Below are 17,803 nucleotides of genomic sequence, written 5' to 3'. Positions count from 1 at the left end.
TTGGTCGTCTTCTTGTTTTGCTTTCTAACCTCTCAAACCCATCACTGTCTAGGCTTTTATCTCATCAAATAGGCAGAGAATCAACATCCTCCTGTCCATTTTCTCTACCTTTAGTTCATTTTCACCTCACCCAGTCCTTTCCACTCATCAAATGCATGCAAACAACCAGGAAGTAGATATTATTATGGCCATTTTTCATGTGAGGAAACTGAAACAGATTGAATAGCTCACTCTAGGTTATGTCACAGAGATAGAATTTATACCTAGGTCTTCATCTAAAGCTTATGTTCAAAACCAGTATTTAGTAATGCCCTCTACAAACCCTTGCCTTTAATCAAACTACTCCATTCTATTTTCTTAAATATGACTTAAAGTGTCTTGCCATTGTACTTTTTCTTGTACAATTGTTCCTGGAATGCCATCACTTCTCCCCAGTAAAATATAATCTATTTTTCAAAATGCATCACAAATACCACTTCCTTTAAAAATTCATTCTGAGCACTCTATAGTGAAGGTGGCTGTATCTTTATAGAAATTCCTGGATTCAGTTCAATTTGCTAATTAATTTTCTACTGCCCTATGGCATTATTAGTTTTTTGTTATGGCATATTTAATTTTTTACATGCTCTTTTGTTACAGTATTTCTCCTACCATATCATCAGTCTCTTTGTTTTCCTACAGATTGTTGCACATAGCAGGAGATAAATAAATATTAAATGACGTGATCGTTTAAGACATTTAGTCCCATGGCTTGCCCACTGTACCAACCAACTCAGCCATTATGGCGAAGTCAGTTGTTAATGAAACCAGCACCATGGCATTGGTATATCCATGATTTCAGCTGAAAATTAAGCATCTATCCAACATAAAAAATTAGTGAGAATGCCATTGGGGGCATAAAGAGTAAATATGAAATTCATAGAGTTTGTGGTGATATCAAGCTCATTCCATGTCAATGAGAAAAAAAGAATAAAATATGTATATTTAAAATAGTTTCAAAGACTCTTCTATGATGAAATCAACATATTAAACACTAATTGGTAGATTAAAGAGGAATATTTTCTGTATTAATCTTAGACTGCCTTTATATATGATTCACACTGAGTTGCAAATCCCAAGTTGCAAATCCCAAGTTGATACCTCTTCTACTTTACCCCAATACACTCAGCTATTAAATCTCTTTCTCGGTCTCAATTAAAATCATGGAAAGTTATGATTTTATGATTATTGGAAGTTCTCTTTGAGGTTCTCAGTCCAATCTCTTGCCAATTGCAGAAAACTTTTCTACAACATCCTTGTCATGTTGTCATCTGGTCATACTGTCATGCAACATTTATTTGAATGTAGCCAGTAACAATACTTTTGAATTAGCCCAGGCATTGCTGGGAATTTCTAATCAATAAATAGCTCTTTCTGATAATAATCCTCTCTATAACATTGCCCAATTGCTTATTATTATATTTTATATTATTATAAAACATATCTCTGTATTATATTTTATAATGTATTAAATAAAATTGAACAAACCTCCTTGATTTTTAGCCCAATGGAACTATTTTAATTATTTGAAGAGAGCTATGTTTTTTTCCTAATCTTTGCCACCTTATCCCCCCTTGGGGAAAAATCTCTAGTTCTTTCAGCCAACAGTCCTTTGACTGAGTTTCCAGATGTCTTACCATCCCAGCCTTTCTCCTCTGGATAGTCTCCTCCACTCCAAGATTACAGTAAGCCAGATGTGGTTTGATGAGGTCAGAAATCCCTGAAAGTATAATGTTTTTCCTGCTGTAGAAATGATATTTCTATCATTGCAGCCTAAGTTTGCATTAACTTTAAAAACAGTAGCATTGACTCATGGCTTGTATTGAACTTGTAGTCTAAACCTCCAGGCCTTTTTCCCTAGGAATTGCAATCAAGCCTTGTATCTCTCATCCTGTCCTTATTAATTACATTTTTTTAAAAATGACATGGAAGGCTTTTCCTTCACGGCTTTGTTGCCTTTTGTCTGTTGGACCCCAGAAGTGCGTGATGGGACAACTGAGAGTAAACCACAAGATTCTTGGCTGTCCTGGATGCTGGGAGTCTGGAATGGCTGTGATGAATTACAATAGGAGTTCACTTCTTAAACCCCAAACCCCATGGATATTAACAGCATAAAAGCAAGCAAACCAAAAAGAAACCCCCATAAGGCTCTTGCTAGTGAGAGCCACATTTTACCTTCAATAATACTAAAATGGTAAGATAAGGAGGAGAAAGTGCCTAAATCTGCAGTGACTGAGGCCCCTGACTGGGACACTGATTTTTTAGACCCCGAAACTTCCTGCCTTCATTGCAGTACAGGTGGTGTCCTAGGGGTGGAGACATATTTAACAAATGCAGAATTTTCTGTTTTCCCTTATTTAAGTCTTCTTAAGCAATGTTCACCAGCTATCCCTAATGAAGCTATGGATGATGAAGAAATCCATCCCTGTTGATAAAAGCATCCTCCGTAAATGTTTACTGAATTGAATTGTACCTGCTTCTCCAGGGTACAATAAATCATACATTACCTTTTCATCCAAACTCCCTGGAAATCAAACAACTTGCAACCACTTGTACTATCAGAACACTTGTTTCCTATCAACAAGTCTCTCCCTCAGGAGGATAGGAGAAAACTTATTTCTCTTCCAAATGGCCAGATCAATGATAAAGGCAGACTTTCCTGCAACCATTATAGGAATTCCTATATCTAAAGCCCCTATTCCCTCCCTCCATTTCTCTTTCTGATTTGCTTTGCTTTGGGGACTGCAGCAGATGCTTTTGGTCCAGTAGTGGGTTGAATAGTTTGCCCCCAAAGAATTCATGTTCACCTGGAACCTCAGAATGCAATGTTATTTGGAAATAAGGTCTTTACTGACCTAAGTTAAGGATCAAGATGAGATCATACTAGATTAGGATCAGTCCTAAACCCAGTACGAGTGTCTTTATAAGAGACAGAAAAGGGCACTCAGAGACACAGTGAAGAAGACCCTATGAAGACAACGGCAGAAATTGGAGTTATGCATTCACCTGCCAAGGAACGCCTGGGCCACCAGGATTTGGAAGAGGCAACAAGGGATTCTTCTCTAGAGATTTCTGCAGGAGTGCAGCCCTGCTGACACCTTGATGCCAGACTTCTAGCCTCCAGAACAGTGAGGGAATAAATTTCTGTCGTTTTAAAGCCACCAAGTTTGTGGTGATTTATTGTGGCAGCCCTAGAAAACTAATGCAGTATCCTACCCAGATTCACTTCTCTGGACTGATGCACCATCCCTCAGCTTCTGCAAGTGTTGGCTGCTAACTGCTCATAGCTCATTGTTGCATCCTTATTGGGTGAGAACTGTGTGGTGGGTAAATTTCAGGAAGGTTAAGACCCTCCCTCCCAACTCTGCCATGGTCAACTCTATCAGATGGCAGAAGGTGGGGGATGCAATGTCCCAGCCTTCTTGCCTCCAAGTGAGAGAACCTCTGGGGTACAATCCCTGCCTGAAGGGGTCAGACTGAGACTAGAATTCTCTTATAACTGTCTCTACCAGATTCTTCTCCTGCCTATCCCACTTTTCTCGCCTTGTGGTAGGTTTCTCCTGAGAGCACTCCCACAATAAATCATTTGCACACAAATCCCCATCTCAGGCTCTGCTTCTTGGGAAACCAAACTGAGGCAGGGACCTGCTTTGGAATCACAGCATTTGTTTAAAAATTAAACCCTGGAGAAGCAGGTACAATTCAATTCAGTAAACATTTATGGAGGGTGTTTTTATCAACAGGGATGGATTTCTTCATTAGGCTAGAAGCTTCTTGAGGGCAAGGAGGAGGTTTAATTGAACTTTCTTTTCTGGTGGCTAGCATAGTGCGACGTTCAACATATATTTATTGAACAGCTGTTGTGTTATGGAGGCACCATGATGTCACCTACCTCAGAAAATAAGTTTGCAATTTTAGTGGGGAACATGAACATACACCAACTTATTATAAATCAAGTATGAGTGCAGAAAATGCATAAACAGTTAAATGCAAAACACTATGGGGCCTAGAGGATCAAAATAACAATTTCATTTGGGGATGAGGTATACACTGCAGAATTTCATGAAGCTGAATAAAGGGATGCGTATGATTTTAATAGAAAATACTACTATTCCTAGCATTTATTGAGTGCCTATTATATGTTGTGCCCTGTACCAAGTCCTTTACATACATTATGTTTTTTCATATTCAGTGAAAACCTATGTTCTAGACATTGTTATTATCTCTGTATTACCAAGGAGGTCTTGAGACATTAAATAATATGTCTATGTCCCCCCAGCAAGGAAGTAGTGGAGCCCAGATTTTAAAACCATTTCCTTAGGGAAGGATGTTACAAGAAGAAGGAATATAGTGTAAACAGATAAAGAATTTGAAAAGAAGTCTATCAAATATGAGTTTGAATGGATACAAAAGGAAAAAAGTCTGAAAAGAGAAATTGGGACCAGATTATGGTAGACTTGGAATACCATGCTAGGATCTTGGGCTTTGTTGTGTAAATCCATGGGGAACATCCAAAGGAGATTAAACAGGGAAATTTAATGAAGTTTCATAGAAGGAGAGAAGGTGAGCAAGTACTACAACTTCTTCAAAGGAACTTGGATATTCAAGTAGCTTAAATGTTTATAAATTCCTTACCAGCTTTTTTCTATTTGGGTTTTACTGTGTCTGGCATTGATTATTAAATTTATAAATTATTTTGTTAATAATCTTGATTTCCCACCATTTTGATGTTGTGACACTTTTGTATTTTATTTCATTATCTGTGCTACTTTCTCCTTGCCCTTCTTTTAAAAAGCTGTGTGGCATCTAATCATTTATTTTGGTAACCAGTATAAAGCTGAACTATGTAAAAGCCAGTGTCACATCCAAAAGAAACATACATCTGACATCCAAAAAGAATTGAAAAGTAATTTAAATAATTACTGCCATGGCTTGAAAAATGGCATATGAGTAATGCATTGCATGACACAGATGAAAACATCTTACAGATTCTCTTCCCCTATCTCCATGGAAAGCACATTCCAGATATCCTAGCAACTGTCCCTACTTTCTGATCTCACCCTTGTCAAACTCCCCCAGATCTCTCTTCAGTAATGGTTCTTTCTACTTCCCTTTCCTTCCAACCTTTTCAATCCAATGTTTTATGAGCCAGTAACTTTCCAGAACTTAAAAAGGAAATAAAACTAATCCTGCTGTTTTCTTCCCTATTTGTAATCCAGAACCCAGGAAAAAAAAATACTGAAACAGGAGGGTGAACAAGGCTCAAAAGTTTATCATCTCTCTTACCTATCTGTATTCATTTTGCAATAGCTATTGCAGTGTTTCAACCCCACCACCCACTTTCAGGTGGGTTAGTACCAGTAACTGGAGACATGTGCCTTTGCAGAGGGCACAGTTGCTGCTGAGTTTCACATGACCAAGGATTGAAATGCTGGGTGACACCATAGCCATTTTTGAAGCTTGTTGAGTATTCACCATAGACATGATCACTTAGGACCACCCCATTCTTGGACTGCTTGTTTTAAAAATTAAATGTTATGGTTAATTCAAAAGCAGCTACAAAATCCCATGGAAGACAATGCCTGCTATCAGTACTTCCAAAGGAAGTTTCTGCTTCCTTTTTCCGTGAGTCTGGAATATGGAAATGACTTGCACTGACTCTCAGGTGGCTGTCAGATGGTCAATGACCATGATAAGACTTTCAGTTTTCCCAGCTGGGAATACTTAAAGAAATTGTGATGGGGCAGCAGCCCTTCATAGTTCAGTGATGAACAGGCCTACAGGGAGATTTTTATTCATTTTCTGTGCCTGGAATTATTTAGCCAGCCACCTGATGATCCTGCCATATAGTAAATCCAGAAAATTACTATGTGATGAAATTTTTCACTGCTTCAATTTATGCAGAGACATAAGGCAGTTTCCTGAGTCTGGAGTATTTCTAATTACAAGAGAGAGAATCTATGTTTGGTTTCAAGTCCATCCGACCACATTTCTACCTGCCATTTTTTTTTTTCTCAATTTTGTCACTTAATATACATTGACTTGACCCAACTTTATGAGGCAACAGCTATCATTTGTCTTTCATATGAAGAAAACAAGTCTGATAATTCAGATTGTTTGGTTGATGCTACAGAGGAAAGTAGAGACAGATCTTGGAAGAAGACTCAAATAATCTTCATGCCCAGAGTTGCATTTGCTCTGTTAGTTGATGCCTCATGTCCCTAAATCTTATTGTTCATTTGCCTCATGGGTTAGAAAAAAAGCTAAACAGTGCTTTTCTGCACATTTGTTGGTTTATAGCTAAATGAGCCTTAGAAATAATTTGCCGATTCAGATCGTTATTCTTTGATTGCATTAACCTAACTCTAATCTGCCTGCAACCAATTTTATATTGGACCATAATGAGCAAAACACTCCTCCTCAGGTATTCTTTCCATGTAACACCCAAAGTACATTGTAAATAAACCTATACAACCTGGGTTTGCTGGTAGGATTTCCATGAAGAATGTTTTCAGTGTATGTATGTCCCCCAAATTGCATGGGATATATGTCTACTAAAAAATTACTCATTTTATCCAAAATTAAAATTTAATTGAGCATTCTCTATTTTTATTTGCAAAATCTGGCAACCTAATTTACTATGAGCATTACAATTTCATGTAATTTTGTTCTTTTCAATACATTTAATTCAATAAATATATGCATTTAACTGTTATGTAAGTTTTTGTACAACTTTATAATTAGAGAAACATCTCTTTTCATATTATATGTCCCAGTTTGTGATTATAATATGTTCAGTATAGTTAAAGCTCTTTTTAAAATATTGGCAGTTCTCTATTTACCTGTCTGTGTTCCCCATTAGTCGGTGACTTCAAGAAGTCATTTTGTACTATCAACACTTAACATAAAGTTGGCACATAGTAGGAGCTCAAAAATATTTTTTGAATTGCCTGCATAATTATAAAATAGTAGTCTGGCACAGCTACAGAAGTATGTGTGTGTGTATGTGCATGTGTGTGCTTCAAGATGCCTAACATGTAACGAGTGCTTACTTTGCACCAGCACTTTGCTAAGAACACAGTGCCAAGAGCTTAGTTCTCATCACCTTTTTATAGGATTCCCAGTTGTGCCTCTTAAGCTGATGCTGTTTAACTGAGATCAGCAGAGACAAACTGATCTCACTGAACTCTGTCCCAATTGCATAATACATGCATAAATAAATGCACAATGTACGCAAAAATGCACAATATATGCATAAATAAATGCAGAAGATATGAATAAAAATATGTTTCTGTTTTATGCTCCTAGACGTTGAGGTGTTTTCTTATGCAGCAATAGATAACTAATATACCAGATTATAATTTGATGGAGTCTGATTATTGCCAAGGTCTCTACAGCAACACATTTAGCAACCACCACTTAGAATGCAATGTGTTCATATTTGGAACATTTTATACATTCATGTTTTAAATGCTCTAATTTTTTAAGTATCTCATACAAATTTTTTTTTTAAATCAAATAGCGCCAAAGGCTTTTGCCTCAAGCTACATTTCCTGCCCCCTCATCCATCTCATTTAACTCTTCGATTCGCTCTCTTTTAACTCTTTCAGGTATTTTTCCTGATATTTAAGTATTTCCTTCCTTATTCCTAAATAATATCAATACACTTTTTCTCAATTCATCAGTTTAGGCATTAATAATCCCCTCAAGCAGGATTTTATCTTGCTTACATCATGTTTTTCCCTCTCAATAAAAGTGTGTAACAATTTTGCTAAAATACATATTGAACGTTTTCATCACATATGATTTAGTAAATATTATTCAATGTTGAGCCAAATAGAGTACTATGGTTGCACATTTTATTTTGAATGGAATTAATAATTGCCCTTTATTTGAATTTGTTTAACTCTCTTCAAACATCTGACAAAATCTTCCTACTTTACCAACAAATGAATTAATTTTTACATTATTTTCACAATGTATATGTACTTTTTTTGTGTGTTTCTTGGAGATAAGATTCCTGCAGGTTTAGTGTTGAGCAAGTAATGACAAGGTGGGACACGCACCAGGTCTGGGACTAGATTTATTGGGAGAAAACATGTAGAAACAAGAAAGAAGCAGGTGAGGCTCACCTGCTGTCGATTGCCTTCTGGCACAATGCACTAGGATCTATCAAGGCCACATGTCAGACTCCCAGATGGGCTGACTGGCCTGAGCTATAGTGCTTAGAAGAAATGTGATTGGGGAAGCACTCGCTTCTTCCCTGGTATGATCAGGCATGAGAGTCCAAGCCTTGTAGTTGTAGCTTTATGGTAGGGTTGACCAGTGCTTTCAGCTCTGATTTGCATGTCTGCAATCTACTAGGATTTATTGCTTTAGTACTTGGCTGTAACCAAATTCCATGGAGTGGGTTTAGGTACCCAAATGGTCCTGTTCTGCAAGATGCCAACTTCTTCTCAGGGTCACCAGCCTGCAGGGAGTCTGTCTTTGACAAGTTCATCTTTATTTCTGCCCTTGGAACGTATGCTCTCATATGAAATAGTTGTACTCTAGGCTTGCTGCACATCTCATATTCTGAGTCTTCCCTTCGATGGTAGCCTGGGAATCAATTTGACCACTCTTCTGAGTTGAGATCACGGTTTCCTGGGGCCCATGTCTTCCTCATTCATGGATAATTCCCCCCATTTTGGTGGCATAAATTCTCCAGTAGCTTCCAGAGAAATGTGGAAGAAAAAAGTTTTGACCCTTTGCACATTTGAAATTGTCATTTTTCTACGCTTGCTTGATCGACTGATTGGCTAGAATATTTTAGATTCAAATTCCATTCATTAGGAATTTTATAGGCGTTTTTTCATTATATTCTATTTTCCAATGTTGCTCTTTAGAAGGCTGATACCAATTGGATTCCCTAGTCTGAGTCAGTGACCAGATTCTTCCTTCCTAGATATTTTTAGGATCTTTTCTCTATTTCTGATATGCTAAGATTTTATGACACACCTTTAAGACTTTTCTATTTAACAGGCTGTATGCTCAGTTAGAGAGTTAGGGCTTTCAGTTCCAAGAAATTTTCTTATGTATTGCTTTCAAATTCCCTTCCACTCCCCACCGCTACAATGTTTCCTTTATTTGAACCCTGTACGTTGGATATAGGACCTCATGGACGGATATTCTAATTTCTTTGCTTTTTTCCCCTATTTTCCCTTCCTGTCTTTTTGTTCTACTTCTGAGAGAATTCTTGATATAATGTTCTACCACTTCTATTGGATTACTAATTTCAGCTTTCATATTATCATATTTTTAAGTTGAAAGAATTCTTCTTTTTCTACAATTGTTTGTTTTGTATTCTGTGCTCTTCTTATTTCATGAAAGTGGCATTTTCTCTTTTCTTTTTTGAGGATCACTGCTTACATATTGTCTGGTGTTTTCTTTGGGCCCCTGTGTCATTTGTTTCCCTTGACAGCATAGTTTTTCTGTTAATTTGTTTGGTGTTTGTGATAGACTGATCATCATTGACTATCAATTCATAGCTAAAATTGGGAACTTAAAAACGAATTGGTTGCAACAGCTATTTTATTGAGTATTTTTCCCTTGGGGTAGTTGGTTTAATCTGAAAGGGATCCTCCAGACTTCTGTACGAAGGGCATGCATGTGGTGCTGCTTTTCTGAAGTTGGGGATATTTAGTACTTTCACTTAATTCCCTTGTTTTCAGTATTGAACTTAATCAACACTCCTGTGTCTGGGCTCTCAAGGCTGGAGCCTCTCCCACTCAGTTTCCCTTAACCAGTGGTTCTCAGCTTTTAACATGCACAGAATCCCCTGGAAGTCTTGCTAAAACTCAGAGGACTGGGCCTCATCCCAAGAGCTTCTGATTTGGTAAGCCTGGGGAAGAGAGCAGTCTGGAGAACATTCATTCCTAAGAGATTCCCAGATCTGGGGTCTGGGGACCCCAGTTTGAGAAACACTGTTGTAGAACATAATCCTCTGGTTTTTGTGGGGGTGAGTGAGAATTCACTGACTGCAGGGTGTAGGGGTCTACATTATAAAACTCTCACACAATCCTTGTTTTACCATCTCAAACTCCACTGTTGACCTCAGGAATACTTGTGGCTTCTAATTCCTGAGACTATCTGGGATCCTTTAGGGGAGAATAAACAAATTTCTTTCTGGCACAACCTCCTCTCCCTCTTTCCTTCCTCCCTGCAGAAATATCAGATGGACTTGCATCCTCTTCCTATCAGATAATTTGCCATTTGTCTCCTCCACTTTCCACCTTATGCTTTTCTTACTGAGGATGGAGAACAAGGAGAAGGAACATCCTAATTCTCATCACTTTCATGGGGTGTTAGGTAGAAAAGGAAAAGTATCCTTATTCCCATCATTTTGAAATGGATGAACAAATCCATAATATTTTTATTCTTGTTAGCTTTACTTTTAGAGGATGCTTTTGGGAGAACTACATTTTATTGAAGTAGCATAATTTGAAAACTGGAAATCCATGATATGTAGTAACTTTCAATTGATTAAAATAGTCAGTGAACCAGAATAAACTATTTACAGTTGTTCAATAAATAGTTTGTACTTAAGAAGGATTTAAATTTTGCACTGAAAATTCTAGCTAAAATAATGCTTTTTTATTCTCCTCTTTTCCTATATCAATTTTTATCTTCTTTTGCCAAGTGTGGGAGATGGAAGTAATTTGCTCCAAAATGCTGGATGGATTTCTGTTAAATCATTTGCATGCTGTTAAGGTGGAGCTATACTCATGAGACTGGAAGCTCATCTCCCGTCCATTCCCCTCTCTGGTTAGTGTCAGGAGATGTGCTGAAACGCTGAGCCCCTGCAGGTGTGCTCTGTCAACTGGGACTTCAGCTCAGAGCTTCTCAGATCAGCACAGTGTGTGGCTTTTGTGCAAAGTGCCTGCTTTCAGCTGGAAGGAGTGTGGGTCAAGGCTAAATGACTGGTTCCAAGGCAGAGCAAACCACTCATAGATTTTGGCTATGTCTGTTGACTTTCAGATCCCAATTTAATTGTTTACTGATCAAATAAACATTAGAGACTATCTATTGGTTCCCTGCTGGGGGGGCTGTTTTCCCAGCCAAAGGGTGATAATATGTTTGTATTATTTTGGCAAAGTTTTTAAGTGTTTAAAAAACATGTCTGCTTAAACCTGCCAATGAGAATGAACCATTTCTAATAATTATTTGCTCAATAATTTGTCTGGAAACAAAACTGCCTTATTTGAATATCACAAAAAACTATGATTTGGAAATCATTAGGGAGGAAATCATAGAAATAGATATACTACGTTAAATGGAGAGATAGATAACCAGATAATAGGTAGATTAGATAGATAGACAAATATATACATAGATTGACAGATATATACATAGATAGATGAATAGATACATAGACATTTTGAACTTATTGAGGGGTCAGATAATTATAATTTTCTCTTTCCAATTGCTTAGAAAAATTATATTCCAGATCATTGTCCCTAAAATTTCTGGAGCTTTTTAAAATAACTGTGAAAAGCAGTCTCGATGCCCAAAATTTGTTCTGTATTACTGGGTTTGCTTCGAAATTAATGATCTCTACTGAGATTTGTGAATATTGGTGCTAACCTGAGCTAGGCTAGGTGTTACTCTGATGTGTTTTTGGAATATGTGGAAACAGCTTTCTAGATGAGCATCTTCTCAAGGGATGCACCCTCTTCCTTTCTCCCCATTTACAGGCAGACACACGTTTCAATGAATGGGATGATCAGGCTGATGAAATTTAGGGGCAAACCAAACAACCCAGTAAGGTCCATTCAAAATCAATTGAAATTTTATAATTGTACATGCAGGTAAGCTATAAATCAGCAAAGCAAAATCATGGCAGAATTGCTTCTGTATCTTAGTAGGGATATATTTGTCTTTTGTTTCTAGGGCCTATAGTGCTAGGCAAATAACAACAATAACAAGTATAATAACTGTAATATCATTATTGAATAACTGATATATAATACACCCAGTGCCATTTGCTATATGCATAATACATTAATTACATTTAAAACCTCCAGTAATTCTTTGGAGTAAAGATTGTTATTTCCATTTTATAGAGAAAATTGAAGCTTAGTTTTAGCTTCTTACCCAATGTCCCAACTAATAAGTGTTGGTGTCCAAGACCCAAATTTGTCTGACTCTCCAACTCATTCTCCTAATCAGTATGGCAGGAATTCAGTATAACTGACAGAGTGGAATTTACAGGTGGCAAAACTATGAAGCTTGAAATACTGTGTGGCTTAAACACACTACTTCTTTAATTCTAAAGCAATGCAGATTTCCTAAGAAATAGATTGAATCTTTGATGTATCCCATGTGTCTAGAACAGTGTCTGGCAAATAGTGAGTATTCAATTGGTAGTTACTGAATTAATGAATTAAATAATTTACTGTCACTGGTATACTGGTATAACTTGTAGTATACTGGAAGATCTTTAAACTAATGTATGCATGTTATTACTTGCATGACACACAGCCTAAACTATACAATTACTGTATAATTCAGAGAATTCATATGCATGTGTGTATATGTGTGTGTGTGTGTGTGTGTTTTTGTGTGTAAATATACATATACATAAAATCTTCCCCCATTGTATTACATATAAATTGTTCTGGAGGTCAAAAGTCCAAACTGGGTTTCACTGGGCTAAAATCAAGGTGTTGGCAGGGCTGCATTCCTTTCTGGAGGCCGTTTTTTTCCCTTTTTCAATTTCTTGAGGCTGCTCTTATTCCTTGGCTCATGGCCCCACCCATCTTCAAAGCCAGCAAAGGCTGTTTGATTGTTTCTCACATGGCATTATTCTGATACTGATGCTTTGGCCTCCTTCTCCCAAATTTAAGGACTCTAGTGATTACATTGGGCCCATCTGGATAATCCAGGGTACTATCCTTATTTTAAGCTTAGTTGATATGCAATCTTAATTCCATCTGCTATCTTAATTCCCCTTTGACCCTTTGTAACATAACAGATTTTCAGTTTCTGGGAATTAGGACATCGACATCTTTGGGAGCCAATATTCTGCCTACCACAGGTAGAAGAGCGAGCACAGAGTTATTGGTAACAGACTTGCATGTGGATTCCAGTTCTACATCTCTACATCAGCTATTGGATATTGGGCAAGTTACTCAACTTCCTCAATTCTTGTTTTCTAGATGGCAAATCTGAGTTTATAATCACTACAACCCATATTTGTCATGAAGATGTTGCAAACATCAGAGATTTCAGAGGTCTTGGCCTGTGAATGAGAATTCTCTTGTTTACTTTATCATTCTATTAAATCTGAAAAACTTCCCAAAAGTATATTTTAGGTTCTAGCATTCTTATATACCCTTTATTCTTGTCAAGTGGAGGGGGTGAAATTCATCCATTTAATATTTTCTTTATAGCTCATTGTCTAGTCCTATCTAAAAATGATTGGTGATTAAGGGCCTATTATCTGTCCTTTTCTATTTCAGTTTACCAAGGAAGATACTGCAATACAGCACAATCCTTGAAGAGACAAGACTAATGAACTTGCACCAATTGGAGAAAAGTTGATAAATAAATTGTGTTGACAAGGAATACAGTTAAACTTCAAGAAAGAGATAGCTCTGTAAAAATGGTCTATTTGCTGAAAGCTGTAATGCAACAAAGAGAATAATGGAGAGAATTTCAAATTAAAGGAAGAGAATTAGCAAAAATGAAAAATAATGGATGAGAGGCTGAACATGGTGTGCAGAGGATGTCAAGAAAGAGACAAGGAAAGCAGAGGAGAGACCCTATCTGTTAAATGTGTAAAGAGTACTCTTTAACATGGAAAATGGACTTCAATATAAAAGGACTTAAATGCCAGGCAAGAAAGTTTAGAAAAGGAAGATATTGAAAATTCTTGAATAGGAAGTGATAATGGCACTATTTGAGGAAAGCGAGTTTGGATTAAGATGAGCTTGTAGACACTGGGGACAAGTAGGAAAGTTGAGTCATAACCCCCTTCCCTGCAAAAAAAAAAAATAAATAAACAAAAAATGATATTGAGCAATGCATGAGTCACTTTGTCTTTTTCTTTCTTTTAAGTTCAAGCATTTCAACTTACAGAAAGAACAACATTTAGGGAAATAAAATGTGGCCCACTGACAGACTAAGAGGTGTCCTGATAGATATTAATTAACCTTTTATAAAAACTTTATGAGGAAGGATAGTGAAGAGAAAGGGGAGACATTTATTAAACAAAACAAAGCAAAACTCTACACTCTAGTCCTATTTGTGCTGTGCAATATGATATAGCTTATATTCATGAGTTTTATTTCAATGATCATTTCTGTAAAGAGTATGTGTTTTTAGAATTCTATTATTTACTACCCGGTGAACTTGATGAAAATAAACTTCTAAGAACCTCAAATTTCTTCATCTTTAAAATTTGGCTTATATATTCTACCTCATACAGTTTTGGTGAGGATTAATACGGAAAGCCCAGCTTCAACAGTGAGAGTAGCTCCTAAACAATTTCTGGGCAGCCTAAGCAAGAAGGGAACTGATGAGAAGAATACAAGGCAACTCGTATGATTAAAGGAGAATGAATGAGGGCAACTCAGAGATCAGAGAGAAAGAACACAAGGGCTTTTTCTTCAAGTTGCTACCTTTGAAGTATTTCAGCTCTACATGATTTCTGTCCTTGCTTCACTTACATCATCTGCTCAAGATCCAAATTTCCAGAAAAACAAAGTGTCTGACGAGCCTAGCTTAGGCAATGAGCTTGACCTTGGTTGTGGTGGTGGAAGAAGCTGATGTGGCAAGGCATCTTGATTTGTGTTCCCACAAAGATGATTATGCAGTGGAAGTCAGAGTCATTCTCAAAATGAAAAGTGAGACCCACCACCTAAAAAAAAAAAAGAAGAGAAATATAGGCAAGCAATGGTAGGATGGTGGGCAGGACATTACGGATATTTAAAATGTGTCTGGGACTGTATTCAAAAGTAGAAAAGAAATAGAGAGAAGGTCTTCAACTTGAGTAGTTTACAATTTATTTGAAAGCACTGAATAGATCCACTCAAAATAAGTAGGACACAATTCAAAGGCAATGAAGAAGCAAGAGCAAATCCCATAAAACTGTGCCACCCCATGACCAGTCAGAACAGGGTTGCATTCAGAGCACATAAAATCCTATCTCCAAGGTGCCATTGAAGACAATTTAAATCTTTACTGCTGCCCCTTAAACTTGACAGATGGAGGATTATGTTGACGTTGCACAGCAACAGATCTTAAAAATCCTTTGTATTCCTCATTTTCTCCAGGGTGCCACCACTGACTGGCTGGCAAACTTCTCTCTCTGTGTCCCAAAGTTTCCCAAGATGCCTTCCCCAAAATTCAGCTTACATTGATAGCTCTCTCTCTCTCCCTCTCTTTTTCTCTCTCGCTGCATATACTTCCTCATGTCTGGATCTATTTGCTTTTCTCCCAAGTAAACCCTCTTTCTTCTAATGTAGACATTCCAAAATGTTTCAGGTCTTCCTGGCTTCTGCAGTTTGTTCTTTCTACCACCTATTCTAACGAATAGGCAATGCTGCTTCTCTGTTAGAAGTCAGATGAGGAACATTTAGCTCTGACTACTTGCCCCATTTATGCTTCCAATCTCACAGATTTGAGAATTCATCATCCAGATAGTGTGTGTGTGTGTGTGTGTGTATATATATATATATATATATTTGTTGAGAAAAGTCAAGATGAAGTTTCTTTTTTTTTCCCATCATATCTCTCCAGTGCCTGTTTACACAGGGTCTGGCAGAGAATTAGTATTTATTAGTTTTAATTTTTTAATTGAATTGTTGAGAACAGAGTTAGTCAAGATTTAAAGGAATCAGAGATTCTTTAGCAGTTTCCAGCACAGGTACTAGTCTATAAATGTGGTTGGCGACTGTAATGCAGTGGTCAGGTGTTGCAGAAAGCTTTTCTAATTATCAGTGGAGAGTGTTAGCAATGAAGTGAGTGCTGCTAGTATCCTCACTGTTTAGTTTCCCAAACTGAGTGGAATATTCAAGAATCTGGTAGGAGAGGGGAAGGGAGAAGAATGAAAGTGAAGGAAAGGAAGAAGGAGGAAGGGGGTTTGAAAATGGCTGCTGCCATCACCACTCCAGACTTGCCAAATGTCTCAGACACCAGACCAGGTTGCTGGAGTCCAGACCATCGAGGTAACTAGTGTATATGAGGTAGCATGCACTACTATGGCCCTGTCTTTACCTTTACTTACATATCCGTAAAAAAATATGACTATAATAATAATACCATCTTATTTCAAAAGGGTATTCAGTGGTTTAACTAGCAAAGTTTACATGGCTATCTAATTATAATGTTAATTACTGTTTAGTAAAATTCCATTACTGTTTTTTTCAAGAGACCAGAAACTAAAATCTTTTCAACAGGTTAAAAGAAAATCCTTATAATGAGAAATGGAAAAGCACATAGAGAGACCATCAAGTGTAAAGACTCACAAAAGAAAATGTTCTGAAGAACTCCTTAAGATATTTTTGTGCTGCATAAACATAGAAGATTGTCCAGAGTACATGCATACAGTATAAAATTCTGATAACTAAATGTTGGGAAGCAAGAATTCTTTCTAGAGTGTTACAAATACCCCTCAGAGCCATAAGAACTGAAAGATCAATGTGGAACACATTACCATGGCAGAAATAACAAAAGAACTGTGCCTGGGAGCCACTGTTTCACTGTTCCAGTAGTTATTAGAGCTTTTGTGTGTTCTCATCCCTGCATCAAAAGCCCGAAATCTATGAGCTCTAATGATAGATTTACACTGGGATTCAAAGGACAGCCAAAATGGAACAACGTTCTCAAGTTGCTAATCACAGACACTGGCTTAATACAATGAGACAAGATGAAGACTTTGTGTTTAAGGCTACTAGCTAGAGCTGCTAGGACAGCTTCGATTTTATTCATATTCAGGCTGAGGAAATTGTGTCTGATCCATTTGGAAACATCACCTTGGAAACATGAAATAAAGGGCAGGAAACCGCATACCAGCTGAAGAAAAGAAGTGATCCCTGGGCACCGTCTTTGTGAAGGTGATATCTGACCCTGGTCCACACACTCACCAGTGGAGGAGACTGCTGGGCTGCAGACTCAAGTTAGAAGCTCTGAAAGCCCATGAAGGACTCAGTTTCCATCCCCTGACATGATTTGGTATGATTCTACTTTTGCATAAATTAATCACAGAACTATAATAATTTCCTGCTAGGGTTCCAAATTTAGAACCCGGTTCCGCCTTCAAGTCTGTACTACAGATCTTTATAATGCAAGTCAAGTATTTGAAGGAGCTGACAGCACTAACCTCAATGCAAAATGTTTGATCTGCTTCTTGTCTCTCATCTTCTTGAAAGCATTTCTCTCCGATTTTCTTTCTCTTGCCCACTTAGTGGTAGATCTCTCAAAAGATGTATAGTTTGGGTGGCTTTGGCAAAAGCTTTTATGCTTTCCTTCTTACATAACAGCCTGAAATTGTTAGATCTGGATCCAGTTTAAAGAGCACAAACTACAAAAAAAAAGGCCAGAAGGAATTATTTTGGTTCTCTCAAACTTCATCATACATATCAACAGACATCTAAGGAAGAAGAGTCTACTTTCTTGATCATTTTTCTAAATGAATGTTTTTAAATGCAAAAATCTGTCTTATCCAAGAAACTTGCAAATGCTTGCTATTTCTGAAGGCATTGAGCCTTAATTTTAACCTAAA

This window comes from Choloepus didactylus, chromosome 14 (assembly GCF_015220235.1).
Source record: "Choloepus didactylus isolate mChoDid1 chromosome 14, mChoDid1.pri, whole genome shotgun sequence".
Classification (NCBI taxonomy): domain Eukaryota; kingdom Metazoa; phylum Chordata; class Mammalia; order Pilosa; family Megalonychidae; genus Choloepus; species Choloepus didactylus.
This window is presented reverse-complemented; position numbering follows the sequence as displayed.